The following is a 26,708-nucleotide window of genomic DNA, read 5'->3' as shown; positions in this document are numbered from 1 at the left end:
GTAACAGGGGGAGTGGGCATCTCCCATCCCTCTTTGACGATGGCTAAGGGTCCCCGTACGGGATGACCGAACAGAAGTTCGAAGGGGCTGAAGCCAACACCCTCCTGTGGTACCTCTCGGTAGGCAAACAGTAAGCATGAAACAAGAAGATCCCATTTTCTTCTCTGAGGCTCCTCCAGAGCCCCAATCATGCTCTTTAACGTCCTGTTAAAACGCCCCCCCAGACCATTGGTCTGGGGGTGGTATGCAGAAGAGAACCTGTAGGTGACCCTACATTCTATCCACATAGCCTGCCTATACTTCGACATAAAGTTGCTGCCATCATCCGGCACAACTTCTTTAGGGAAGCCAACCCTAGTAAACATGCCGAGTAAAGATTCTGCAACTGGCTTGGCAGTTACAGTTGTAAATGGGATGGCCTCAGGATACCTGGTTGCATGGTCGACCAGCACCAGGATAAACCTATTGCCTGAGGATGTTTGCGGGTCAAGGGGACCAACCATGTCGATCCCTACCCTTTCAAATGGTACCCCCACAACTGGGAGCGGTACCAACGGAGCTTGGATTGTCGCGCCAACCTTACCAGGCATCTGGCAGGCGGCACAACTCCTGCAGTGACTTTCTACTTGCTCCCCCATCTTGGGCCAGTAGAAGTGCATGGATAACCTTTGCTTGGTCCTCTTCATACCAAGGTGACCAGCAAGGGGAACTTCATGCGCCAACTGCAGGAGGAAGGGCCTAACAGCAAGGGGAACCACCAACCTCCTATGGTCTCCTTCTGTAGACTCTGTGGGCTCACTATACAGGAGTCCACCTTCCCAATAAATCCTATGCTTCCCAGGAGGTTCACCCTCAAGCTGGGAGCAGGCCTGTCTCCTTAGGCCTTCCAGAGATGGGCACTCACGTTGGCCTTTACTGAATTCGTCCCTATCAGGACCTCCTTCAACTAACAAGTCTTTTAGTTCAGGATGATCGTTGGGGTCGAATACTTCAGGCATCGCCACCTCCTCGTCAGGCTCGGGCGATTGACCAACTTCCTCCACCGCAGTGGTAGGCGAGCTCAGGGGAATATTCTCTTTCCCCCGTCTTGACTTGTAGACTCCTTTCGCCTTGGGTTTCCCCTTCGGCTGGGGCGGCGTATTGGACTTGGCCAATGCTGCCTGTGCTTGAGACCGTGTGTAGGGTCTTTCGGCAGTGTCTCCTACGAGCCCTAAAGCTCTGAGATCATTGCCCAACAAGACCTTTCCCGGGACGTTTCTCTGAATGCTCACTGGAATCCTGACTGCTGTACCATTTAAAGTAAGATTTACAGGGATCACGGGAAACATACGGAGGGGGCCGTCAGCCAACTTAGTGGGCATCAGAGTAGCTCTGGCAACTTCCTCTGAGTCTACCAAGGTAGAATCCACTACAGTTCGACTGCACCCACTATCCCTAAGAGCTGGAGTATCCACTCCATTGATCAGCACACTGTCTTTAAAGTAGTGCTTGGTATTATCCGGAATCCTAGCATACGCCTCTGCGACTTTAGGCTCCCAGGAACCCAGGGACACTAAAACTACCTCAGCCTCTATTCCGCTGGGAAATGAGTCTGAGGAGAAGGATGCTCCTGTAATCTCTTCTTCCTCGTAGGAGGAGAAGGCCAGATTAGCGGAGTGGACCCCCAAAGGTCTAACCTTACAATGGGGATCCCCCTTCACATGGTCAGTTGCTCCACAAGAAAAACAAGCCCCATTGGGTCTGTTTACGTAGGGAGGCTTATTGTAACCAGAGTTCTGTTTCAGAGGCGAACCTCCACTACCCTGTGAGTTCTCTTGTGTCTTACCCTTGTTTTTCTTTTTGTGGCCCTTATGGGAAGAAGATTTAGCAGATTCCCCACCCTCCATATCTTTGGACTTTTTCCCTTCCTCCTGCTTACCAGGATGAGTTTTGTCCTTATGGGACACTCGATGTGACACCCATAAGTCTGCTGCAATGGCCAGCTTCTTAGGATCTATCTCCTTCGAATCGGCCAAATGCTGCTTAAGCTCCGGGGAAGAAGAAGCAAAAATGTGTTCCAGCATGACCAGATTGATCATGCCTTCGAAGGTAGAAACCTTATAACCTTCGACCCAGCCAGTTAAGTTTTTCAAAGATTCAGCGACATAAGATACCCAAGTACCACCTTCCTTTTTCTTATACTCTCGAAAACGCTTTAAATATTGGGCCGGAGTCTTCCCAAACTTTAAAATGAGAGTTTGCTTTAACATTGCGAAATCAGCCCGCTCAGCCTTCGACATTTCCATAATGGCACTACAGCCAGAATGGGGCAGTCTACTGAGCAACCACGCAATCTTATCAGCATTGTCAACTTCCTGGACCTCGCATGCATACTCAAACGCATTCAGCCAGTCCATAATGTCATTCCTCTCTTCATACACACTGAGCAGATCTTTTGGAAACCGTGGATGAGAGGAAGCCCCAGAACCATGTCCAGGACCCTTGGATCCATTTGCAACCTGAAGCTTGGCCAGTTCCAACTGGTGATCCCTATCTTTCTGTTTTTCTGCCTGTTCGATTTTTAGTTTGGCTATGCTGAATTCAAGCTCCTGCTGCCTAAACCGCAGCTCTTGCTTCTTGATTTCAAGCATAGCATCCCCATCAACACTGGCAGAGGAAACATTAGACATTACATCCTCCCTGTCCTCGTGGTCGCGATGGATCAGTGCAGCGGCAGAACCGTCGGTTCTGCCAGTGAGAGCAGCCCCACCACCTTCTGCACTGTCCTCGGAAGTTATAGCGTCAAGCTGCGCTTCTTGCCACGCCACGATTCTCTGGATCATTTCCAATTTTGTGCCTTGAGAGGAAACACCTCTCTCCGCACACATCTTTTTCAGCGTTTCTGATTTGGAAGCATTTAAAGTTAACAACGTATTTGTTTCCATACTGTTTGATAGGACTATGGCCTTTTTAAAGTTATACTACAACAATTCACTACGTGTACTGTTTGGAATAACCTGAAATGCCTTAGTTCGAGCGCAACACTGGATACCTTCAGTCGTATCCCACCGCTGTACACCAATTTGTTAAGACGGATTTCTGAACTCTGTCCTGGTGGCGCAGAAGTTCAGAAGGCCAACCTAATTACATGGAACAGGGTAACCTCTGGACAAGCCAGACCAATCAAGGTAGCGATCGCGGCGGTCAAGACTAGGTCTCAAGAGGGGTGAGGGTGACTGAAAGCCCGCAGTGAGCACACAAAGCAAGAGCGCTGACAAACTACTCCAAACAGTTGTTATATCAAAAATAGATACACATTTATTTTAAGGCCTTTAAAACAATGACCGTAGCGAGAAAATCACAATATCACAATATTAAACCAACACATACCATATCAACACAATATATATACAAATACACAGTCGCAAGCGTTTAAAGCACGAAATATGTAGTCCACCTGAAAGGAAAGGAAAACAGGCAGTGCGATAACGCTTTAGACTCAGTTCGCCTTCAGAGGCACCTAACTAGATGGAAGTCCGAGCCCTGCGAAGAGTGGAGCCTTGTGCTCAAAGTACCTGCCACGCCGGTGCCAACGGGCAAAAGGGGAAGCTCTTCGGAGGAAGTCAGGCAGTTCGGGTTAGTGCACAGCAGAAGGAGAACAGGTTCCGCAACTCAAGCGCAGCCTCCACAGCAGGCAGAAGCAGAGCGCGAGTACGGCCAAAAGGGTGCTGTTTTTACACAGCAGGGAAAAGCAATGGGATACTGCAGGAGGGCGACCAGATCCTAGCTAAACTACTCACTGGTCCCCGAAGCAAGCAGACCCAGGCTTCTCCACGTTAGTTTCAGCAGCTGGCAGGTTCAGAAGAGCAGGGAACGCCTCGTAGTCGTGTAGAGCAAAAAGACGTCCCAATCGACGAAACCAGCACAGTTTTGTTGCCGCAGCAGGACAACGGAGCGGCCGTGTGTATTCAAGCCAAATGTACACTCCTCCCTTCAGACTTGGGAACGCCAAGTGTACGAAGCGTGGGAGAGTGACAAGGACTCGAAATACAGCACAACCTGGCGGCAGTTACAGAGCAGGACTCCCTTGTAAGCTGGTCAGTCAACTGGATGGCCCAGAGACACTTCCGAAGGCTTACTTGGCAGGAGATGATGAAGTCGCCGGGAATAGCTGTTCCTGCTATTCCAAAGGTCGAAGCACCAGTACAGGCCTTCTGGTTCGATCCAAGGAGGAAAGGGTTTCACAGGACGACAGCAGTACAAAGGAGGATTCCTTCAGCGGGTCACCAGCGATTCCTCGGTCCAGCCTCTGGGTTGCAGGATACTTGGCTCCTGTATTCCTTCGTTCGTGAGAACTCAGGAGATCGACCTGGCAGTGGTGTTTCCAGCTCCCTCTTATCCACGGTTCCCTTCGCGCCAAAACGGAGGGGAGCCAATGGGAGATCCGCTCATCAACACACATACCATACGTGGACCAATCACGGACCACGGTGGTCCCAGGCATTCACACCACCCTAGACTCTCTGGCACCCAGGATGTGTATTGGGACCAGACATCCCAGCCCACACCCTGGAGGCACACAAACGACATGTAGAAGCCCGCGAAAGCAACCACGTTTCGCGGGAAAGTACATGCCCAAATAAGGAAGGCCCCGGGTCGTCTGACCTGGGGAAGGTGAAGGGAGCAAGCCGGTCAGTGGACAAGACAAAGGAGCCTCGCGGCCTGGCCATTTTGGGAGCCAGGCCACCATTTTGGGTTCAGTGCAAAAACGTGCTCAGAACGCCAAAAGGAGCTCAAAATAAACAAAACGATCGCTGCCACCATTCGAGTCCCTGAATGACTTGCACCGATCAAATACCATCCTAACAGAGTATCTAGGGCCTGTAGAAGGCTAGAGACCCAAGAGAGCTGTAACTTAGCTTACAGTGCCCTCTTGTGTCATGTTGCACTAAAGCCGCAACACGATAGAAGAAACTACGGGAAACAGTGTTCCCCGGTACTGACTGTCTTAAGGGCATGTCAGTTTCCCCGTAAGAAAAGGAGCGAAAGCCCAGAGAAGTGCGGCAGAAGGCTGTACTTCTCTGGCAAAGTCAAGAACAAGGTTAAAAACAATAGCAAAAAGTTTAGGGGTTGCCACATGGAAGGAAAATTCCCTACAATTACGAAATCTTTCCTAACAAGTATCGATGGGCTTCCGCCTCCCCATTCCTCCTTCTCCTCCTTCCTCGCCTCCGCAGATTGGTACAGCAACTCTGTTGGCGGAAATACGCTCGCTAGTAGCGCTCCAGGCCATGGAGGAAGTCCCAGCCTCACAGCGGTGCACGGGCTTCTATTCACACATTTTTGTCATACACAAAAAGATCCAGGCTGGCCTGCGAGTTGTGTTCGACCTTTCCACCTTGAACCTTTCCCTTCCCCTCCAAAAGGTCAAGATTGAGTTTTTTATTTTAAACATTTTTTTATTGTTTTATACAAAACACCAAACATTACAATAATTAGGACTTCCATATCCATGTCAAAGAAGATAATATTACAAACTATGTTCTTCAGTCCCGCTCCCTCCCGCCCGCCAACTTGAGCCATAATGTCCATTTCATTTCATCAGCCTGTACGTCCTCAGGCGGGTCGATTGTCCTTTTCTCGTCCATGTCATCCTCACTGTGATCGGGCTGGGGGGTGAGGGGGGGGCCCACCATGGTGGCCACCAATTGCCTCCATTCAATTAGGGGTCCTACCTCCTCCTCTCCTCCCCTGCTGACCGCTTCAAACCAAACAGCTGTCTCAGCCTCGGCCCATTTCAAGAGGTCAGCCCACCAAAACTCCATTCTGGGCCTATGAGCTGCCTTCCAGCACATTGCAATCCTCCTTTTGGCCAGGATGCATGCCAAGTCCTTCATCTTGCTAATGTGCCTCAGATGAGGTGGCCTAGGGAAACCTCCTTGCATGCATGCCCAGGCCGACTCCACCTCTAGCTTAATACCTTTTTCAGCCAGGCGTATTTTCAGTTCAGTCCAGAATCTACCCACCTCCGGACAAGCCCAGAACATGTGTAACATCCCGGCTTCCTCCTCCCCGCACCTCGGGCATCTCTGGATCACCTGGCCCCCAAACCTAGCAATCTTACTGGGGGTCAGATATGCCCTGTGTGTGACGTATAACTGGATCTGCTGGAGCCTCGCGTTACGGGACACTTTCTTATGATATCTCTGGGCTGTCTCCCATAACCCATCCGACATAGGCTCTCCCATCCCCTACTCCCAAAGTTGTCTCAATAAGGACAATTCCTTCCCCACCTTGGACCCCAGTAGCTCGTATATGTGGGATATCTCATGCCCACCCTCCGAGACGTCATATATCATCTCCATGGTGGCCTCCGGTTGTTCCGTGAGCACCACCGCCAGCCATTTTTCTCGCACCCGCTTAACAATTCTGGAGTGGGTTATATGTTGCCCCTTATGCACCCCGGTGTCCTCCATCAGTTTCTGGAATTCTAGCGCAACTCCATCCTGCCATATGTCTCCCAGAGTGGCCAGACCCATGGGTTCCCAGTATCTACGGACCCCTTGTATCAATTGGGGGTCCTCTGCATAGCGCCGCCAACGGCACCTGCATGGAAAACGGAACCGGGTATCCCACCAGCCACCACGCTCTATGCCAAACCTCCCAGCCAAGCACCAGCAGCCGCGCCATCTCTATCACCTTAAACTTAGGCAGCCACACCACCTCTCTGAGAAACTAGGGAGCCGGTTCCCTGCACAACAACCTAGTTTCCGCTGTTTCTTCCTCAGACAGCCATCTGGCCACGTATTGCAATTGACCCGCTAGATAATATAACTCAAGGTTCGGCAGGTTTATTCCCCCCCTGTCACACGAATTCTGTAACTTCCAAAGAGCCACCCTGTTTCTGGAGTTATGTCAAATGAAGCCCCTGCACAAGCTGTGGAGACCAGCAAAGAAACGCCTAGGGATCACATGCGGGATGTTTACGAAAAAGTGCAACAGCCTGGGCAGGACTACCATCTTGATTAAAGCTGCTCTCCCCATCATGGCCAGGGGCAGTCTGGACCAGAAACCCATGCTATTTTTGATACCTTCAACTGCCTTCACCGTGTTGTGTTTATGTTCTTCTCCTGTCGTATGGTATATGTCAATACCAAGATATCTGAACGACTTGGTTCGCCAGGGTATTGGCAACACCGGCAAACCCCCCGGTGGGACAGACCTATATCTCCCTAGGGGAAACATGCTAGATTTATTGGGGTTTACCGCTATGCCGGAGAGGGCGGCATATCGTTCCATCACCTCCAGGATGTATTGTGTGTTCTCTTCTGGGAAGCGCAGGTACAAGAGCATGTCGTCAGCATATAATGAAATGAGATGAGGACCACCTGCAGTGCGTATCCTAATCTCTCCATATTGCTGTCAAAGACAGACAGTCAATGGCTCTACCGCTAATATATACAACGTGGGTGACCAGGGGTAGCCCTGTCTGGTGCCTTTGCTAAGTTGCCATTTGTCTGAGATAGTGGCGCCCATTTTAACCCTAGCATTTGGGGAGCTGTATACCATTTTAACCCACCTAAGATACCCTGGACCCATTCCAAAGGCTTCTAAAGTCGCCAACAGCCAGGGCCATCTTACTGAGTCAAACGCCTTGACCACGTCAAGAGAGGCGATCGCCAGCTCACCTGGGTCTTCCTCAGTCTGATTGATAATGTGATGCAGTCGCATATGATTATCAGTTATATTCCTACCAGGGACATAGTCTGTTTGGTCAGGGTGTATCAGTTTGTCGATGACACGCTTAAGCCTGTTTGCCAGCACCGCCTTAAGGATTTTGCTGTCTTGGTTGAGCATCGACAGGGGTCTGTATGACCCACAGTCTGTGCTTGGCTTACCCAGCTTTAAGAGCGGAATAATCACCGCCTCACATAAGGACTCTGGCAGCCTGCCCTGCTCATAAGACTCATTCAGCATAGCCAGCAACGGGGGTAGCAACTCCTGTTTGTAGGTTTTGTTGTTACGCTCACCTGGACCCCACAGGAGTGTCGATCGGACCCAGACAGCTGCGGTCTCCTTCAACGTGATGCGTAGTGCAGAGATGACTGTCTGGACTGGCCCGCCTAGTCTTGTCTACTGGACCCGAAGAAGTATTTTCCTGCAAGTGGAGACAGGGATTAACCACCTGTGGGTTTTAGTGATGGCCTCCCAACTGTTCTCGCTCTCCCCCACTAATCACCTCCGATATCCCCCTAGTAACCTCACCTTATGTTCGTAAAAGATGAGCTCTCCATCCTGTGTGTCTTGCAGGGGCGTGTAGATACCAGTTACTTCACTGGTTTGAAGGTGTTGGGAGAGTTCCGGTAAGTATTGACTCTGAAGTCCCTGGCGGGATTGGTAAGTATCAAGTTCAAAGAGTTCAATGTGCCCGATGTTCACTCTTGTCCCCTTCCTTCCTTAAGTTGCAACTGAGTCTGTGAGAAGAAGTTCTTGTAGCTGCTGCTGGCGTTCAGGTAAGAGTCTGTGTTACCCAACGCTGTTCGGTAACTATTGCATGCGTTAACGTGTTGTTTTTCTCCCTCTTTAGAGATGCGGCATATGAAAATGTGGAGAGTTATGGAATAATACCGCCGGTGGTAAATCAGGTAAGTCTATAGTGGTAAGAGGTTGTATTTGTTGATTCCCTTGGCTCACCTTGTTTTTTCTTGTGTCCCATAGGTGCCGGATTACGGTGAAGAAATGATGGAGACAGTGCTGGATCGAAAGATGCTGTGAGAACTGGTGAGTATGGCGCCGTGCTGGAGCTGGCAAAGCGACGCGTGCAGGACTGATGTACTTTCCAGGTCCGGAGATGAAATGGTTCTGGAATTAGGTGAGGAATTTGAAATAAGTTTGTTTTCTAACCTTGTCCTTTTCCTCTTCTTTATTCTAGGAGCTCCGGATTCGAGGCGGGCGTGGCAGAAGACTGGATGCTGGCTGCAGGCACGTGGGCGTGGCAGAAGACTGGAAGCTGGCTGCAGGCACGGTGAGCGTCACGCTGCTGGATGCAGAATAACGCGGAGCATGTGCTGCTGTTCGGGTGTGGTTTAAATAGCCTCCAAAGTAGTTCCAGGTAAGAAGTTCCCTAGAGCCACGCCCGAGTAAAAAATAGTCCCTGTAACAAAATAGTCCCATCCAGGCCTCATGTAGGTAAGTAAAGTCTATGAGCCTGGCGCCTATGGCGCCAGGACTGATTTCTATGATGAGCCTGGCGCCTAAGGCGCCAGGACTGAACCCAGACAGCCCCTAGCCGGGGCTGCTGAGGTTTAAACAAATGTCTGGATGCCTGCTCCCGGAGCTGAGGGCCTTGGTCCTGATGCCCGGGGGTAGGCATCATGACATTTGTAGAATTTGCTCGGGAGCCCGTCTGACCCCGGAGCCTTACAAGTGGGCAGGTGTCGAATCACTAATTCAAGCTCTTCGATTGTGATTGGGGCATCCAGGTCTGCCCGTTCTGAGTCGTCTAAAGTAGGCGGGCCCATGTCTTCTAACATGTCTCAGATCTCTTGGTCCCCAGCTCCTCCTGGGTCCTCATAGAGCCATTTGCAGTATCTAAGGAACTCGCCATTCACTCCCTCCTGGGTGTCCAGGATCCGTCCTCCCTCCTCTCTGATTTCCCTGATCAGAGGCCTTGGTGCCTCGCTCTTATATAGCCAGGCCAACAACCATCCAGGTGTAACTGCCCCTGCATGCTGTTTCTCCACTTATTTCTTATAGCTCAATTTACATAGCCTGTCCCAGTGTTCACAACTAGCTTGTTGGAGCGGTCTTATCCTGACCCCGTCCTCACTAGAGGAGCCTCCCCTACGGATAATGTCTTCCAACTCTCCCTCCGCTCCGCGCAGCTCTAGTTCTATGCTCCCCTGGAGCCCTCTGGATTTTGACATAGCCACCACCCGCACCACCACTTTGAATGCCTCCCACACTGTTCCCATTGATCTGACACTGCCTGTGTTAATCTCAAAGTACTCTGTGATCTCCTCCCTTAAATCCTCCTGGAATCCCGAATCCTGCAGGGCCTCAGCTCTGAGCTTCCACGTCGGAATCCGCGCCCTAGGGGGTTGGTGTTGCCACTCTAGAACCAGAGGGGAGTGGTCTGAGAGCACCCTGGCCTTATATTCCACACCTCTCATCCCGCTTACCAAATCGGCAGCGACGAGCACGTAGTCCAGTCTCGTGTGCAGATCATGTGGTGCCGTATAATGTGAGTATTGCCTATCTGCTGGGTGCAATTGTCTCCAGACATCCACAAGATCGAAGTCACTCAAGAGAGCCCTTAGCACCTTTGCAACCGGGGTGGGCTTGTCTAGTTTAATGTCTGATCTATCCAGCTTAGGATTCAAAACACACTTAAAGTCACCTCCCCATAGGATCCCGCCACCCCTTAGGGGGCTAATCCTACCACAGAGGGTCCGAAAGTAGGCCGCTGTGTCCTGATTGGGGGCATATAAGTTTACAATACTTACTTCTTGGTTTTCTAACATCCCCCTAACAACGATCAGTCTGCCTTCTGGGTCTCCTGTGGTCTGAAGCATTTGGAACGGTACGTGGGGTGCTATCCAGGTGATAACTCCTCTTGCGTAAGCCGAGTATGTGGCACCCGCTATACTCCCTCTCCACTTTCTTTTAACCACTTCCAGTTTATCCCTGGTGAGGTGGGTCTCCTGCAATAATGCTACGTCTACCCTGATCCTTTTTAGGTACATCATAACTTTATTGCGCTTCAAATAACTATTGAGGCCCCTAACATTCCAGGTAACCACTCTAAGGCACCCCGACGCCATGTATACAATATCCTGCCCCCACTCTCCGCCCTCCCTCCCGCCCATTAAAATTCCCACATTGGCTCATTCCCCACCCGCCCAAAACAAACTGCCCCCCCTTTTCCCAACAATAAACCCCCACTCACCGCCCGTTCCTGCGCCCCACCCTCCCCAACCCCAACAAATGCCCAGCTCCATCCCTGGATCTCAGGCGACCCTGCTTCTGGTTCGGTGTGCCGAGGACAGAATCCCGGCAGGGTGTCACCGGACTACCGGTAACCTACCTAAACTACTCTAAATGGGGGTATGAGGACTAGCTCTGTGAGGCTCCCTAACATAAGCAAAAGTTTCAGTGCTCACGGATCATGTCTTCTTCTAACCTAATCATACTAGCCCGTAAGCTACATCAATTACAATAATCAAGTCCCATAGTCTTAAGCTGCAACACCTACTGGTGCCCCCTCTGTATATTACTTATCTCTTCCTTCTCCTTCTCCCGTCTGGATGCCCGACTCCTGGGGGCAGCTTTGCGTGTCAATCCACCCCATTGCTTCTTCTGGGTTTCGAAAAACAAGGTTCTGTTTTTATGGAACACCTTCAGCTTTGCCGGTTAGAGCAGCATGTACTTGTGGCCCGCTTCCCGCAAAGTTCATGCGGCTCCGTTGCACCATCAGGGTATGATCCGGGTATACAGTTATATTTTCTGTCCCTCTTTGTATTGTTATGCCCTTACGGAAGTGTTCAAGGATTCTTTCTCTATCCCGATAGTTGAGGATCTTAGCGATCACCGGCCTAGGGGGGCTGCCCGGCGGCAGCCTCCTCGTTAGAGCACTATGCGCCCTTTCCACCGCGAACCCCTGGGACAAGATTCCTCTGGTTATCTCCTGCAGCAGCATTGATTCAACGAACTCTGTAGGGTTGGATCCCTCGGCTCCTTCTGGCAAACCTACAATACGGATGTTATTCTGTCGAGCACGTCCCTCCGCCTCCTCCGCACTGTATTCTAGGTTGCCCATGCGTTGCACTAGGGCGTGAAGGTCTGCTTTATGTGCTGCACAGTCTGCTGTGTTTGGGCCCACCTCTTTTTCCAGGTGCTCTATGCATTCCGCCAACGACCTGACGTCTTGTCAGAGAAGGTTCACTTCCTCCTGCACTGCCCTGACTTTCAGCTCCAGTGCTGCTTTCAATTCAGTCATAGCCAGACCCAGTTTGGTCTCCTAGGCTACTTTCAGGTCTGCAATTGCCACTAGGACCTCCTGGTTGGTACCCATGGTGACTGCGCTCCCAGCTGGGATTTTCTCCTTACTCCTGGTTCCTTCTGGGCCCGGCAGTGTTCCAGTGTACTCTTCCAGCGTAGGCTGCTTACTCTTCGTTCTTAGCGGTTTGCTGGACATGGCGTCGTGTCAAGGAATATTGGGCGAGCCTCCCCTCTTGCCAGCCTCAGCGAGATGAAACTGCTGTTGGTGCCGGGGCCCGGGCCGCCCAAGGGGGGTGTCCGGGGGCCGATGAGTAGCTACCAGAGTGGACTGTGCCCTCCCACGTAACAGAGTGGCTTCAATCCAGTCTAGCTAGCGCACGCCCATACCGTGGGCCATCTGGACCAGGCTATGTTTGTCACCCTGGCTGCGGGCTCAAGCAAGTCCACCAGCTCTTCACATGTGATTTTTTATGTGTTCCTCTAGTTACACACGCTCCCCCAATTCAGGTGCGCTGGGTGTCTGCTGCTGTTTGAGGTGCTTGGTTGCGAGGGTCAGTCCGTGCCTATATCTTCATTATGAGCCTACCCTTATGGGCTCATCAGCTGGCTATTGTGCTCTCACCTCTACCATGGAGTGGGGGAACGTACAGTTTATTGGAGTGTCGCCAGAGTAGCCTGAGTGAGGGAGCGCCAGCAGTGCCCAGTTTCATCAAGCCACCTCACTGACCCACCAGGGACCGTCTACAAAAGCGTGCCGGTCCGCTCTCCTCCTCCTTTCTATCTGTTGTCACATGTCGGCTTGCCTTTATGTCCTTCCAGCGCTCCACAGCTGATTTTTCGCCTACTCTGCCCCACGCTCACAACGATAAGGTCGGGTCTTGCCACCCGCCTTCTTGCACTGTGGGGTGCTAGGGCCACTCCACCGCTCAGACCTCGGGGTCCAGCCGTTCCATCAATGCCCTACATGCAGGCCCAGCATCGATCAGCTGATCCAAGAACCGCTGCAATATGAGGCGCAACCCGGGCGCCTTTCATTCAACCTCCGGGCCGCCACCGAACGCCCCAGTCTGCAGGCCGGGAATCTCGTGGGCGGATGCTACAATGCTAGCGCTGCAGTCCCCGGCTCTCGGCGGACCGCACAGGATGGGAGTCTGCTGCTCGCCCCCACCAGCCCAGGAGGTATGGGGCTCTTCTTCTGTTCGGGCCGTTAGGTCTGCTTCGTCTGCTCCAGCCTGGGCGCAGTCCTAGCACTGGCTGCCCATCCTCCTCGCGCGGTCTCCGGAACTCATTATAAACAAACGGGGCAAACTGGAGCAAGTGTGCGCTTCGGTGACACACAAAAAAGCGTATATTGGTCTCACTTAGCCTGCCCCACGGCCGTACACACAAGGGGTGCCGCCGCTGGTCTGAATGTTTCTCCTTCTTTGTCGTGGACGACTGCCATTTTGTTTCCCCGAGTCTTCATCCCCAGGAACGTCGCTCACCCCTATCTGGCATTCCTTAGGGTGTATGTGCTCTAGATTGTCAGCGACTGCTCAATATACGTTCATAAACTGATGCCTATCTTTCCATATTCAAAGGGCTGGTGCAACTGCACCTTTTTCTCCAGATAAGTTCAGGATCACCAGGAGCTCCTCTAAGAGCACGTCTGCTCACATGGCCTTCTAGCCACACCCCCCAAAAGTTCAAGATTGTTACCCCAGCCTTCATAGCGGAGACATTGTGTGCGGGAGACTGGATGTGGTCCCTGGATCTGAAGGATGCCTACCTCCACGTCCTGATTTGGGAACCCCATTGGTCTTTCCTGAGGTTCACGATCATGGGTTTTCAGTTTCAATACAGGCTTCTATCCTTTGGACTCAATTCGGCCCACAGGGTGTTTACAAGGCTAATGAATGCAGTGGCAGCCCTACTCAGGGTGCAAGGACATCACATTTACCAATATCTGGATTACTGGCTAGTCAGGGCGAGATCGCCGGAGGCGGAGCAACATACGGCATGCGCCCTCATGGATACACTACACGACCTGGGATTTTCTATCAATCTCAGAAAGTCGCAGTTGGTGCTCACACAGAGCCTCAACTTCCTGGGACTTATCTGGGATACAAGCTCCGAAAGGATCTTCCCGTCGGAGGACAAGATCACAGCCATCAAGAGTGCCTTTGTGACCTCGGCGTGGTGGTACCAACACCTGTTGGGAGTTATGGCTGCATGTCTTCTTGCAGTGCCACATACGAGGCTCAAAATGAGGTGGCTGCAGCTACATTTTTCATCCTCCTGGAACCAGGAGAAGGGTTCGCAGGCAGAGCAGGTCAATATACCACAACAACTCCACAACTCCAGGATCTTATCTGGTGGGGTACAGACAGCAACCTGCGGATAGGCAGGCCCTTTCGGCAACCTACACCTCAGGTCAACATTACCACAGACTCATCCCTAGAGGGAGGGATGGGAAGCAACCCTGGACAACCGCAGCATCCATGGAGTATGGTCCAGGCAGGAGCAGATGGCACACATCAACTGGCTCGAGATGATGGCTTGCTCTCAAAACCTTTCTACCTATTATCACAGGCAGGGCGATTCTCATTCAAACAGACAGCTCCACATGCATGTATTATATCAAGAAGCAGGGTGGCACCTGGTGCCCTCCCCTCTACAGACTGGCGGTCGACATTTGGGAGTGGGCTCTGGTGAGTCCAAACTAGAGGCGGACAGGCTCAGCAGGTTGGGCGCAGACAACTATGAATGGCAGTTGGACGAGCAGGTCCTTCAGGGGATCATCAACAGGTGGAGTCATCCGCAGGTGGACCTCTTCGCAACCAGTGCCAATAGGAGGTGCCCCCAGTTTGCCTTCTGGCAGGGGCAAGGCAGGGATTTGATGGGCGATGCAATACAGATCCAGTGGAGCAACATGACAGCCTATGCTCCGCCCCCCCCTCTGGTACACCGGGTCATCTGCAGGATCAGGGAGTCGAGGGGCCTTCGGATCATCCTGATAGCCCCTTGGTGTCCAGCACAACCATGTTTCTCAGAGCTGCTCAGCCTTTCAGACCAGGACCCCCGTACACCTCCCGCTGGGCCCAGCACACCTACTCTCTCAGCAGGTGGGCACAGTCATCCACCACTCGCCGCAGAAGTTATCCCTTTCAGCGTGGTTCCTGAGCAGGTCTCCCTGAAGCATCTGCACCTCTCACAGGCTAACCTGCCCATTATACAGGGGGCTAGGAGTGACGCCACCAGCAGCCAGTACAAAAGCAAGTGAGCCAGGTTCTGTCACTGGGCAGAATCCAAGGAAATTGATCTTTGACTTGCGCGTTGGACGACATGCTCTCCTTCTCAGCATACCTCGCACACTCAGGCGTGCAAGTAGACACGTGCTGCACTTATCTGGTGACCATTGTAGCTTACAAGAATTCTCAGGAGGAGGTATTCTCATCCTCGAATCCAGTGCTGAAGAGGCACTTAGCGGGCTTGACAAAGAGTACATCCAGAAACGGCCCCGTTGTGGCACCTCAATGTGGTCCTGGGTGCCCTGGCGCATAAACCATTCAAGCCCATGGCGTCCGCGGACATCAGGCTAGTAACCATTAAGACGGTCCTCCTAGTGGGCCTTTCCTCAGCATGCCGAATCAGTGAGATCCAGGCACTAGTGGCATCAGAGCCATATACTACATTTGATAAGGAGAAGGTGGTGCTCAGAACTCACCCCGCTTTCTTACCTAAGGTTCATCTGCTCCTTTCACTTAAATGAGGAGATAGTGTTACTGACTTTCTTTGTGGACCCTAAGGATGACACTCAGAGGGTACTACACTGTCTAGATGTCAGGCATGCCCTAAGATTCTACCTGCACAGAACCAAGAGCTTCCGCAAATCAGACGCCATCTTCGTCACCTTTCGGGGATCAAAACCAGGCTGTCAGGCCTCCAAGACTTCCATAGCCAGGTGGATGGTTAATGCCACTTCTCCTGGAAAAGAGCCACGCCCACCTACAGCGACCGGTCCCCCAAATAAAAACACACATGTTTCCTGAACGGTTTTAGAAGGAGCCATTTTAATAGAAATCCTCTCTGCTCTCTGAAGCGGGCGTGGCTCCAGAGAGAAGGACAGGCCAGTATTGGACCCCGTAATGGAAAAACTTGGGTAAAAATGCACATGTAAGTAGACTCTTGTAAGCGATAACAAGAAGGGGATTTAATAGGATTTCAGTGATGTGTTAAGGTATATATTGGATAGGATTTCAGGTGATGTGTTAAGGTATAGATTTGATAGGAGGTGGGTTATGTATTGAAATTGTCAAGTATTTCTGTTTTTCTACTTTTTATAATGGAAAAAGGGAGCTTGAGCGTGTAAAAACTGGGAGAAAAGGGAGCCTCAGCATATAAAGTCTGGGAGGTAAGGGATCCTCAGCCATAATACGTTGAGAAGGTAGTGCCATGTGGAATTCTTTAATGACGATAAAAGCAATGGGATCCTCAGCATGTAATAAAAGCTGAGAAGGTGGTACTACGGGGATATAAGGAAAAAATCAGTAGTGGCTCGGTATAAGGAATGGGCCTGGATTTTAGTCAATTATTTTAGCATATTTTCTCTTGCTGTCTTTTGTGGCAAAACAGGAAGGAAGGTGGATGAGTCTTGGTGTATGAAAAAGTGGGAAAAACGGCTGGGAAAAAAAAGTGGGTTGATCCGTATTTTTGTGTACCAAGCAGCAGCGTGCACAGCATAGTCGTAAGGTCTAAGTGAAGCATCAGGGACGCGCGCAATATTGTGGGGGAAGAAACCCCAATAAGACACATCCATAGGGCCCTGCCACTGTACTGTGACTGGATAGAAACATATCATAGACAATGGGTGTTGGAAACAAAGGAAGGGGGGATGTCCTGCTCCGGGCCAGAGCAGGGCTTCGATAACAGAAACATGCTAGAAAAAATATCCATATTTTTAGCAGCAAAATATAAGGGAAAGAAGTTACAAAAAAGAAAAGAGATTTTAGATCTCTGGCAGTTATTTGAGGATATGGAAGATCAGGAAGATAAAAAAAAAGAGATCCAATGTAATGTGATATACCCCGTAACGCCTAAACCTGCAGTATGGTATACAAATCCAGTCTATAAGCCTCCAGTGGTAGAGAAATGTTCAACAACAGTATCATCATGGTCAGCAACTGGGCAGGGGAGACTCAAGAGCTTCTGCACCTCCACCTCCATATAACCCATCCACAATCGCTGACATGCCCGTAGCATCAGTGTACCCAGGGGGTTCACAAGCAGATATGATTGAGTTAAGAGCGTTGCGGGAAAGGTTGGTCAGGTTAAAAGAACCTGGAGAAGTACCACCAGAAATAAGGGTACTGGTTCAGAAAATAGGGGATTGGAAGTCAGGAGAATTTTTGGTTAGATTCAACCCTGGGGCAATAAGAAATGTTTGTGTCGAAAAAGATGATAAGGAGAGGGTATGGATGTTCTGGGACAAGAAGTCGAACCAGCGAGGGAAAATGAATGGGAAGATCGAAAAGGCAGGGGAATTAAGAGATCAAGGAGAGGAGGCGGCACCGAGAAACCCATCCTTACCACAAGAGGCAGGGGGAAGGGATAGACCAAGAAATCAACCAGATTTAATGGTTGTGCACAAGATCAAAAAATACTAAAAAAGGGGTTGAAAGCAAAATAGACTTGCAAATACCTCGTATACATAAAGAAGTAGGGATAACGCAGTGTGTGCCATGGCTTCAATGGACAAAAATAATTTTATTAAAGCTCTCCCAGTTTACAGCCAGAGCCAGTACATGGATCTATGAATTTGAGAAACAAACAGCAAGCGTAGCCTTAGCACTAGGAGACCTTAAGAGTTTACTGGGCGCCATAGTTGGAGACCAGGCTGGGGACATATGGCTAAGGACTGGGTACCCTGGGATTATACTTGCAAATAACGAACATGATGGAGCAGCCTTTAATGAAGTAAAGGCAAGGGAATGGAATGCTCTACGAAAGATGTACCCTGATACGCCTTAATTACATTCTTTAATGCAGTCCGCAAAGGGTGATGATGAGGACGCAGTTAGGTTTATTTTTAAGTTACAGGAAATGTGGAGAGTTGAGACAGCGGGACCATTCAGTACCATTTCTGTACTTTATCGTAAAGAGGGGATTACCAAAAGGGGTCCTGAAGCCATTAGATAACATTGTGGGAGTTGAAGCCAAAGGGTGGGCGGAGATACAAAGTATATTAGTCCATCATTGTAAGAGAATCAAGGAGCAGGACAGGGAGACCGACCAGAAGCATCAAACGGACGAAGCAAAACTAGTGGAAAAGAAACTAAATAAGGTTGTTGTCAAAGCACCAGTGACGGCACCGGCTCAGGGGGAAAGAACAGGGAATACTCAACAGATTGCGAATGCCACAATTGCAGCACTATGGGCCAAAGAAGGACAGGGATAATGGGGTGGAGGGGGGACCAGTACTTCAACCCACAGTGGCAGTACGAAGGGAAGAGGGGGATTTCGAGGAGCAATAGCAGGAGGCTTTAGGGGTATAGGGCCCCCGGGGAGGAGAATTGGGAACTGTTATGCTCACCTGGTATCCACGGGGATGCCACTCAGCCCTGGTTGGTTGCCGGAACCTTCTCCCTGATTCCGAATGATATCTTCGAAGGAAGTCTAGCCTAAAAAACACAGGAGGGCTGGGTTCAGGATTGGCCGACTCAGGTAAGGTATCCTCCCACCACTCCTTTGGCTTCTGCTCTTATGCCCTCTCCTCACCTTGTTGTGGTATTAGGTGTAGTCTCCATCCTGCTTCTTAGCAGGGGTGCGTAGTCTTCAGTGGGCGTGGTGACCGAGTTACTTCACTGGTGCGTGCCCGTTCAAGTGCACGCACCAGTGCACTTGAACGTCCCGTTCAAGTGTCTTTAAGGTAGGTCTTATTGCAGCAGTTTTGTATAGCGCTGTTTTTTCTTGCCTGCCTTTCTTTTGTGGTTAATAATGTCCTTTCTTTCTCTCTAGGCGTGCGGGAGGTTCGACTTGGCGAGCTTGCACCGCCGGTAAATGGTGATCTTTAATTCATGTACAGCCGACACGTGTTTCGACCATCAGGTCGTTCTCAAGGCCAAGTTGTTGGTGAGGGTTAATCCCTGAAGAGTTTGACAGAATAGTTTCATAGATGGAAATTCATAGTTGTGGTTCGTGATACTAATGTCTCTCATAGTGGGTCTTTGGGTGAAAAGCCCACTTCACGTATGGCTCAAATGCCTTCAAAAAGAAAGCACAAGGTGCTGCACGTTGGCCTGTTATTTCAGCTTTTACAGTAATAAAAGGTTCAAATACCTAATACTCTGATAGGGGATGAATCTCAAAGAACGACTGACAGAATGATAGTGGACTATCATAGGCCCCCTACTTAGAGAGTATTGGACACTATGATTGATTAAGCTGTTTTGCGCAATTTAACTATACAACATAACCATTTTATACATTTTTCTTTGAGGCATCAAGGGGAACCTCAAGTATAGTTTGTGCTGCATTCAGACGTGATTTGTGAAAGTTGAGTGCACCACATACAGTTACACCCTTGCTTTACCCACTTAAGATTCTATTAATGATGTTCCTTTTGGCTTCTCTGCAGGTTCGTTGCTCTGAGGCTCGCGGGTATCACAGGACACGGTGAGCATTACGCTGCAGTCTGCAAAGTAACGCGAAGCATGCTCTGTTGCTTGGGTGTGGTTTAAATAGCCTCCCAGCAAAAGTAGTCCAGGTAAAGTAGTCCCAGGCCACCACACCCAAAAGAGTATACCGCATAGCTTAGTTCTTAGGAACAAAGCCTATGTGAATGCCTCCATGTTGACTGCAGGCCCAAGGTAAAGTATTCCCCTTCAAACATGTTCTCCACAATGAATATGAACCTGGCGCCAGTGGCGCCAGGACTGACTCCAAGAGAGTCTTGGAAGTGGATGCAAGGCCTCCAAGGCCTTAATGGAGCCCAGACCTTACCTGGCAGATGTACTTGTCAGTGGGGGTCTGGGGTAAGAGTCGTAACAGCACTCCCCCCAAAGCCCTCGCACAGTGGTTCTTCTGTTCGGTCCCGGCTTGATTGGAAAGTTCTGATGGAATTCCTTGATCAGACGTGGTGCATGGATATACTCACAAGGTTCCCAGGATCTATCTTGAGGTCCGTACCCTTTCCAATCGATTAGATAATATAGTTTGGACCTAGTGTATTTAGAGTCCAGGATTTCTTTGACTTCGAATTCTGGTTCTCCATCTACTATTATGGGTTTTGGTGGTGTCGTAACCCGTGTACCGAGTTGTACCGGTTTCAAGAGTGATACGTGGAACACTGGGTGGATTTGCATATTGGGTGGTAATGCCATTTTGACGGCTACTGGGTTGATGATTGCCTTGATTGAATAGAGTCCTAAATATCGAGGACGAAAGGTCCGGGTTCCCTTAATGGGTACATACTTTGCTGCTAACCAAACCTTGTCTCCTACCCGATAGTCGGGAGCCTTTCTTCTGTGTTGGTCAGCGAATTTCTTTTGTCAGTCCTTGGCTTGGGTTAGATGTTCTGTCGCCTTTTTAAAGGCCTGAGAGATGGTTGCATGAAGAGTCTTCACTGCTAGCATTTCCAAGTTGGCTGAAAGGTCTAGTTCGGAAGTACGTGGGTGTCTGCCGTAAAGGATGTAAAAAGGGAAAAGGGGTTTGTCCCATGCTAGAATGCAACAAATTGTTATAAGCATATTCTGCTACCCATAGTAAGTCCCTCCAATTTCTTTCCACTTGATGCAGCATGCACCATAAGTATTGCTCAAGGGTTTCGATTGGTTCTTTTTGTTTGGCCATCCGTTTGGGGGTGGTGACTGGTGGATAATCGGATGTTATTTTGTACCATCGAACAACATTTTTTCTGAAGTTGGACATGATCTGGCTGCCTCGATCGGAGACCAGAACTGATGGGAAGCCATGTAGTTTAACAATACTTTCCAGGAATACCTTTGCTAAACTGGATGCATCTGGGAGGCCCTTGAGAGGAATAAAGTGTGCCATTTTTTAGAATAAGTCAACAACTACCAGAATGGTGTTGAACCCTTGACTGGGAGGCAGGTCTGTAATGAAGTTGAGGGAAAGGGTGTGCCATGTGGCAGGAGGAATGTCCAATGGCTGAAGGAGACCAGCTGGTTTCTGCTTTTGCGATTTGTTTCTGCACATACACTGCAGGACTGGACATACTGGATGATGTCTTTACGCCAAGTAAGCCACCAATAGTTCTGTTTCACCGTGGCTAGAGTTTTGGCAATTCCAGGGTGACCTTCCATCAGGGAATCGTGGTAATCTGAAATTATTTTTTGGTGTAGTTCCCCTTTGGGTACATATAGATGGTCCCTAAAATAGGCCAATCGGTCCTTGAGGATATATTGTTCTCTACGAGTATGCCATGCAAGTAAAGTGTTGGAATTCATTACCCGTTGGATTGCGTTTCAGAGTTCAGTTTGTGTCAAAGCTGTCATGAGGCCTAAGAGTTTGTTCTCAGGAATGATGGCTATCGGATCTGGAGTTGTATACACCTTTTTGCCCATGTGGGACAAGGCGTCAGCCTTCCCATTCCGGACTCCTGGGCGAAATGTGATTACATAATCGTACTCGGTGAAGAAAAGGGCCCACCGCAGTCGACGCGAGACCTGGGCCTTTGCTGTTTTCAGATAGTGCAGGTTTCAATGATCTGTAATTACCGTAATGGTGTGTATGGCTCCTAAGAGATAGTGTCGCCATGCTTTAAAAGCGGATTTAATGGCCAAGAGTGCCTTGTCAGTGATAGCATAATTGAGTTCTGGAGGTGAAAACCTTCGCGACCAGAAGGCCACAGGGTGTAACTGGCCGTTTTCAGGGTCCCTCTGTGAGAGGGCAGTCCCCATAGCCATGCTGGAAGCATCGGTTTCCATGATGTAAGGGAGGTCTGGATGAGGGTGTCGCAGGATTGGAGCGGAAGTGAATCTTTGTTTCAGTTCTTGAAAGGCCCGTACTGCTTCTTCGGTCCAAATTAACTTTTTATTGTTTTTTCGTAACGGTAAAAGTTCGCAAAGCCCAGCATACTTTGGATCCCTTTCAGCGAAGTTGGTGAGGGCTACTTAAGAATGGCGTCTACCTTGTGTACCCACGGGGAGCCCTAGAGCCCCAAATGGGAAAGCAGATTTAGGCAGAAACACTGCAGCATTTAGCATTTCCCATTTGGGGCTCTCGGGGCCCCCCCGTGGGGAGCCCGAGAGCCCCAAATGGGAAATCAGCTGTAGGCAGAAACACTGCGGCATGTAAACACAACGTGTTGTGTTTCTGCCTGCCTTGGCTTTCACTTTAGGTCTCCGGTGCTCTCCTGGGGGAGCATCGGAGACCCAAAGTGATAGCTACGGCAGGCAGAAACACAACGCGGTTGTGTTTGAAAATGCTGTGGTTTTTCTTTCTGAGTTTCTCAGGCTCCTCCGAGCCAAAGGAGCCTGAGAAACTTAGAAAGAAAAACCACAGCATTTTCAAACACAATAACGTTGTATTAATGTTTGCGGTCGCTTCAAAAGCTACCGCAAACATAAATACAACGTTTTTAAAGCTGCGGTTTTATTTCTAAGTTTTCTGGGCTCCTCCAGCCCGGAAAACTTAGAAAAAAAAACACAGCTAGTGTTTATTTTTATTAAAAAAATAGCACTTACCGAGATGCAGCTGCAGCTTTTCTGCCTGTATTCTCCGGTCCCCGTCCTCCGCGTACAGCACCAATGAAGGAAAAGCCACCCAGTGGTAGCTTTTGTTTGCTACAGCTTGCTGGCTTTTCCTTCATTAGTGCCACAAAAGCCAAAGCGAGCACAGCGGCAGGCATCCATTTCACAAAATGGATGCCCCCATGTGCTTTCTTTGAGCTTTATTTGCTCAAAATTTTAAATAGGCACTTGGAAAAAAAAATTGCCAATTGATTTTTTTTAATATTGCCTATCTATTTTTGAAATAAAAATATTTGGGCGAACCATCCCTTTAATGGAGCCCCGACCCCTGATCTTACCTGGCAGGTGGACTTGCCAGTGGAGGTCTGGGGTAAGGGTCGTGACAGGAACATCACAGTGCTGGTATTGCAGGAGATGGGGTCATTTCGCAAGGGTATGCAGGAACAGGCCTGGGATGGGATTTAATTATGGGCCATCACTCCCAGGGCAAGGATTCCAAGAGCCTCAAGGAATGGGACAACAGCAATTTGGGCGAGGTTGTCAAATTCAGTTCCTTTATGGGGCTGACAGGCAAGGCCAACGTGGGCAACAACCGCAGCAGAGTGAAGGAACACAGTTTAACAGGGAGAATGGCAACTCCGTTCCAAGGAGTTACGATGGCGGGGGCAGCCATTTTTCTTTCCCCAGGACGAATACATATTCTGATTAGTACAGCCCACAGAGAGCACTCGCGTGTCCAATTATATTGACAACCGCACGCCCTGAAGAGGAGCCCTTGGTGTAGGCGGAAATAGGAAACAAGCAAATAATATGTATTATAGATTCAGGTGCAACTAAATCATGCATTGTGGAGGGGATCCTTCCATTATCAGGTAAAACGCTTGACACACAGGGATTCTCTGAGGCTATTTCTACATTTCCATACACTGAGAAGCTGGATATAGAAGTGCGAGGAGAGGTAGTACGAGCCCCCTTGTTATATTCAGAGAGTTCCCCTGTTAACGTGTTGGGTAGGGATCTGCTCAGTAAACTAAATGTAAGTATATCATTCACAGTTCAAGGGGTATGTGTTTCACTCCGGGGATGTGTGTAGCTCGAGCAATGGTAATAATCAATGCAATGTTAAGGGAGTCAGTAGGCCATGAAGTTCCTGTGGTCCCGTACATATTTGTCTATGGCATCAAGTTACTAGGAAAAGCAGTGCCTCAAATTGCGAGAAAATGTTGTCCCACAGATTTTATAGAAGTATACAAAATGGAACAAATTAGGAAAACATTAACTAATTATATAAAACATACAGTATGCAGGACATAAGGACATTAAACATCATCAAAGCATGATACTAAAACAGGGAGTGTTATGTAAAGAGACATGAAGCAGGTCAGATAAATGAAGCAGAGCAGGTCAATTCAAAACAATTTTTAGCTTAGTATGCGATAAAAAATGCTTCAGGTTTGTGATTCTGTTCAGGAACAAAGGTAAACTCTTAGAGCCACATCCCACCACAATGCAGTCGGTATTATCAGTGCTGCACCAATTATCAATCTGAATTCTACGGAGGACCCTCAAGTCCTGTGTTCTAACGCAATTAGGACCCACTTTTAGGTTAAGCCAAGCTAGAATTGTGTTCTTAATATTGTCATTAGATTTGCAAGGACTAGTAGTGTCAGACAAAAGAGTAGTCCTGATGAGAACAGATCAGGACGTGTGCGAGTGGCGCACAGTACTATGGGTAGAGCTGACAGTACAATTGAAGGAAATTACTGTTAAGGAGTTATTTGAGGATAGTGAGCCAAATGGGGAGATTATTTTGGAAATCTGCATCCCGTGTGATATCATGGTGCAGTAAAGGAAGGTACAGTGCCCCCTGATGGCAGTGGTGACCCCGTATTTATTTTTTGAGGCGACATGGAATATCTGCCAGCACAATTATGGTCTGTTAATCCATATGATGTTGGGTTGCTGAGAAATGTGACCCCAGTACAGATTACATTGAAGTCAGGAGCAGTATTCCCGAGGGCGCAGCAGTACCTGTTGTCAAGGGAAGCGGAGGAAGGAATAAAAGGCACTATTCAGGGTCTATTAGAGCAACGGATCATCGTGCCATCCACATCCCCGGGTAATATGGCTATATACCCAGTCAAGAAAGCAACAGGGCGTAATTAGAGAATGATCCAGGATCTACGTCGACTTAATGACATGGTGCAGAAGGAGCTTCCGGTCGTTCCAAATCCTGCGATGATCCTATGTAGCATTCCCAAGACAGCGACGTACTTCACAGTGGTGGATCTAAAGAATGCGTTCTTCTCAATCCCACTCCACCCTGATTCATGGCATCTCACTCTGTTTACGCATGGTCAACAGCGCTTCGAGCACACGAGATTGCCTCAAGGGTACTGTGAAAGTCCAAGTATTTTCAATAGAGTGCTGCATGCTGACTTGGGAAATATTGAGGTGCCTAGCACGAGCATCCGGTATGTAGATGATCTGCTGGTATGTCCTGAAAATGAACAGTTGCACTGCGCAGGAGCGATTCTATTGCATTATTACAATTGCTGGTTCACAAAAGGTACAAACCAGACAAAAAGAAGCTACAAAACAGCCAACGGAAGGTACTATATTTGAGGCAATTTATCTCTGTGAACTGCAAAAAAATACTGCCAAATCGGGCGGCAGCAGTACGCGCCACCCCTAGGCCCAGTGTGCTGTCAAGGAAATGCACCAGTTTTTGGGATTATGTAATTATTGTAGGGCATTGATCCTAAACTACGCAGCCTACACAAGGCCGCTGTTACAAAGTCTCAGAGAAGGACAGAAGACAAAAAATTGTAAATTGGAATGGACTGAAGAAATGAATAGACAATTTGAGGACTTGAAAGAAGCTAGGTTCTTGTAAAAATCGTTAAAAGCTTTTCGATTAAAATCAAGTAATAATACATTTTTTTTAAAAAAGAAGCTATTTTCACAGCCCCTGTTTGAGCAATTCCAGATTATACACAATTTTTATTTTCTCACTCTGATGGACGGCTCATGACTGCAGTATTGACTCAAAAGAGCACAATGGGCCACAAGCCATTGGCTTATTATAGTGGGATGCATGCCTCAGTCATGCAGGGACAGTTTGCGTGCAAACAAGCACTCGCAGCGGCTACATTTGCAATAGAGAAAAGTTCCACGATTGTCATGGGGTGCTCTGTTACCTTGTTTGTGCAACATTCCCTATTCGCCATTTTGGAAAGGTCTAAATCGACTTAGAGATCCTCTGAATATGAGATTATAATATTCAGATCTCATATTCATATAATAAGGTGTAGGAAGGTGAATCCCGCCACATTTTTGACACAGGCATCCTCTGATCATGACCTGAAAACGTATGACTGTGCTACATACGAGAGTGAAGAGGAGGGTACATCTAAAGCTAGAGATATATGAAAGAAGTAAGGCGGCACGGTAGTTTCAGGTTCTTTATTACAGAGCTCCCTGGAGCCCTTGTACAGCTCTCCTCATTCAAATATTATAACCGCCTCCCGTTCGTCACGCGGCTCTCTCTGTTCCACCATAACAAGAGAGCGGCCGCGCGACCGCATCGAGGCTCCAACATTCCCAACATGTAAATCTCTACACATCTTCCCTCTCTAACAAAACAAATAACTAATATATATATTAACTAAGTAATCTAACAGAAACTGGCTAATGCAGATAAGAATTATATATAATTTTATGCACTAAGGTTTAGACATGCATATAGTACTTCAAGTTTCATAATCTCTCATCCACACAGGCTTTGATCTAGTCCTATGTGAACATTCTTCATTGACCCTCACATCAGTATTATTATTGTCTACTTTCAATGCCCTTCCTTTCATCTCCTCTTCCAGCTTACTCTCTTCCCCATCTCCCACCCTTGCCAACCTTCCTTTGACCAAACTTCTCCTCCTTCCAGGATGACCACATTACTCTTTACTGCACATATCTTCTTCGGTCCCAGGAACTTACTTTCCACACATTTATTCACTAGTCTGGGATTTTTCACATATA

This window comes from Ambystoma mexicanum, chromosome 3q (genome assembly GCF_040938575.1).
Source record: "Ambystoma mexicanum isolate Mex_15411 chromosome 3q, UKY_AmexF1_1, whole genome shotgun sequence".
NCBI classification, from domain to species: Eukaryota; Metazoa; Chordata; class Amphibia; order Caudata; family Ambystomatidae; genus Ambystoma; species Ambystoma mexicanum.
This window is presented reverse-complemented; position numbering follows the sequence as displayed.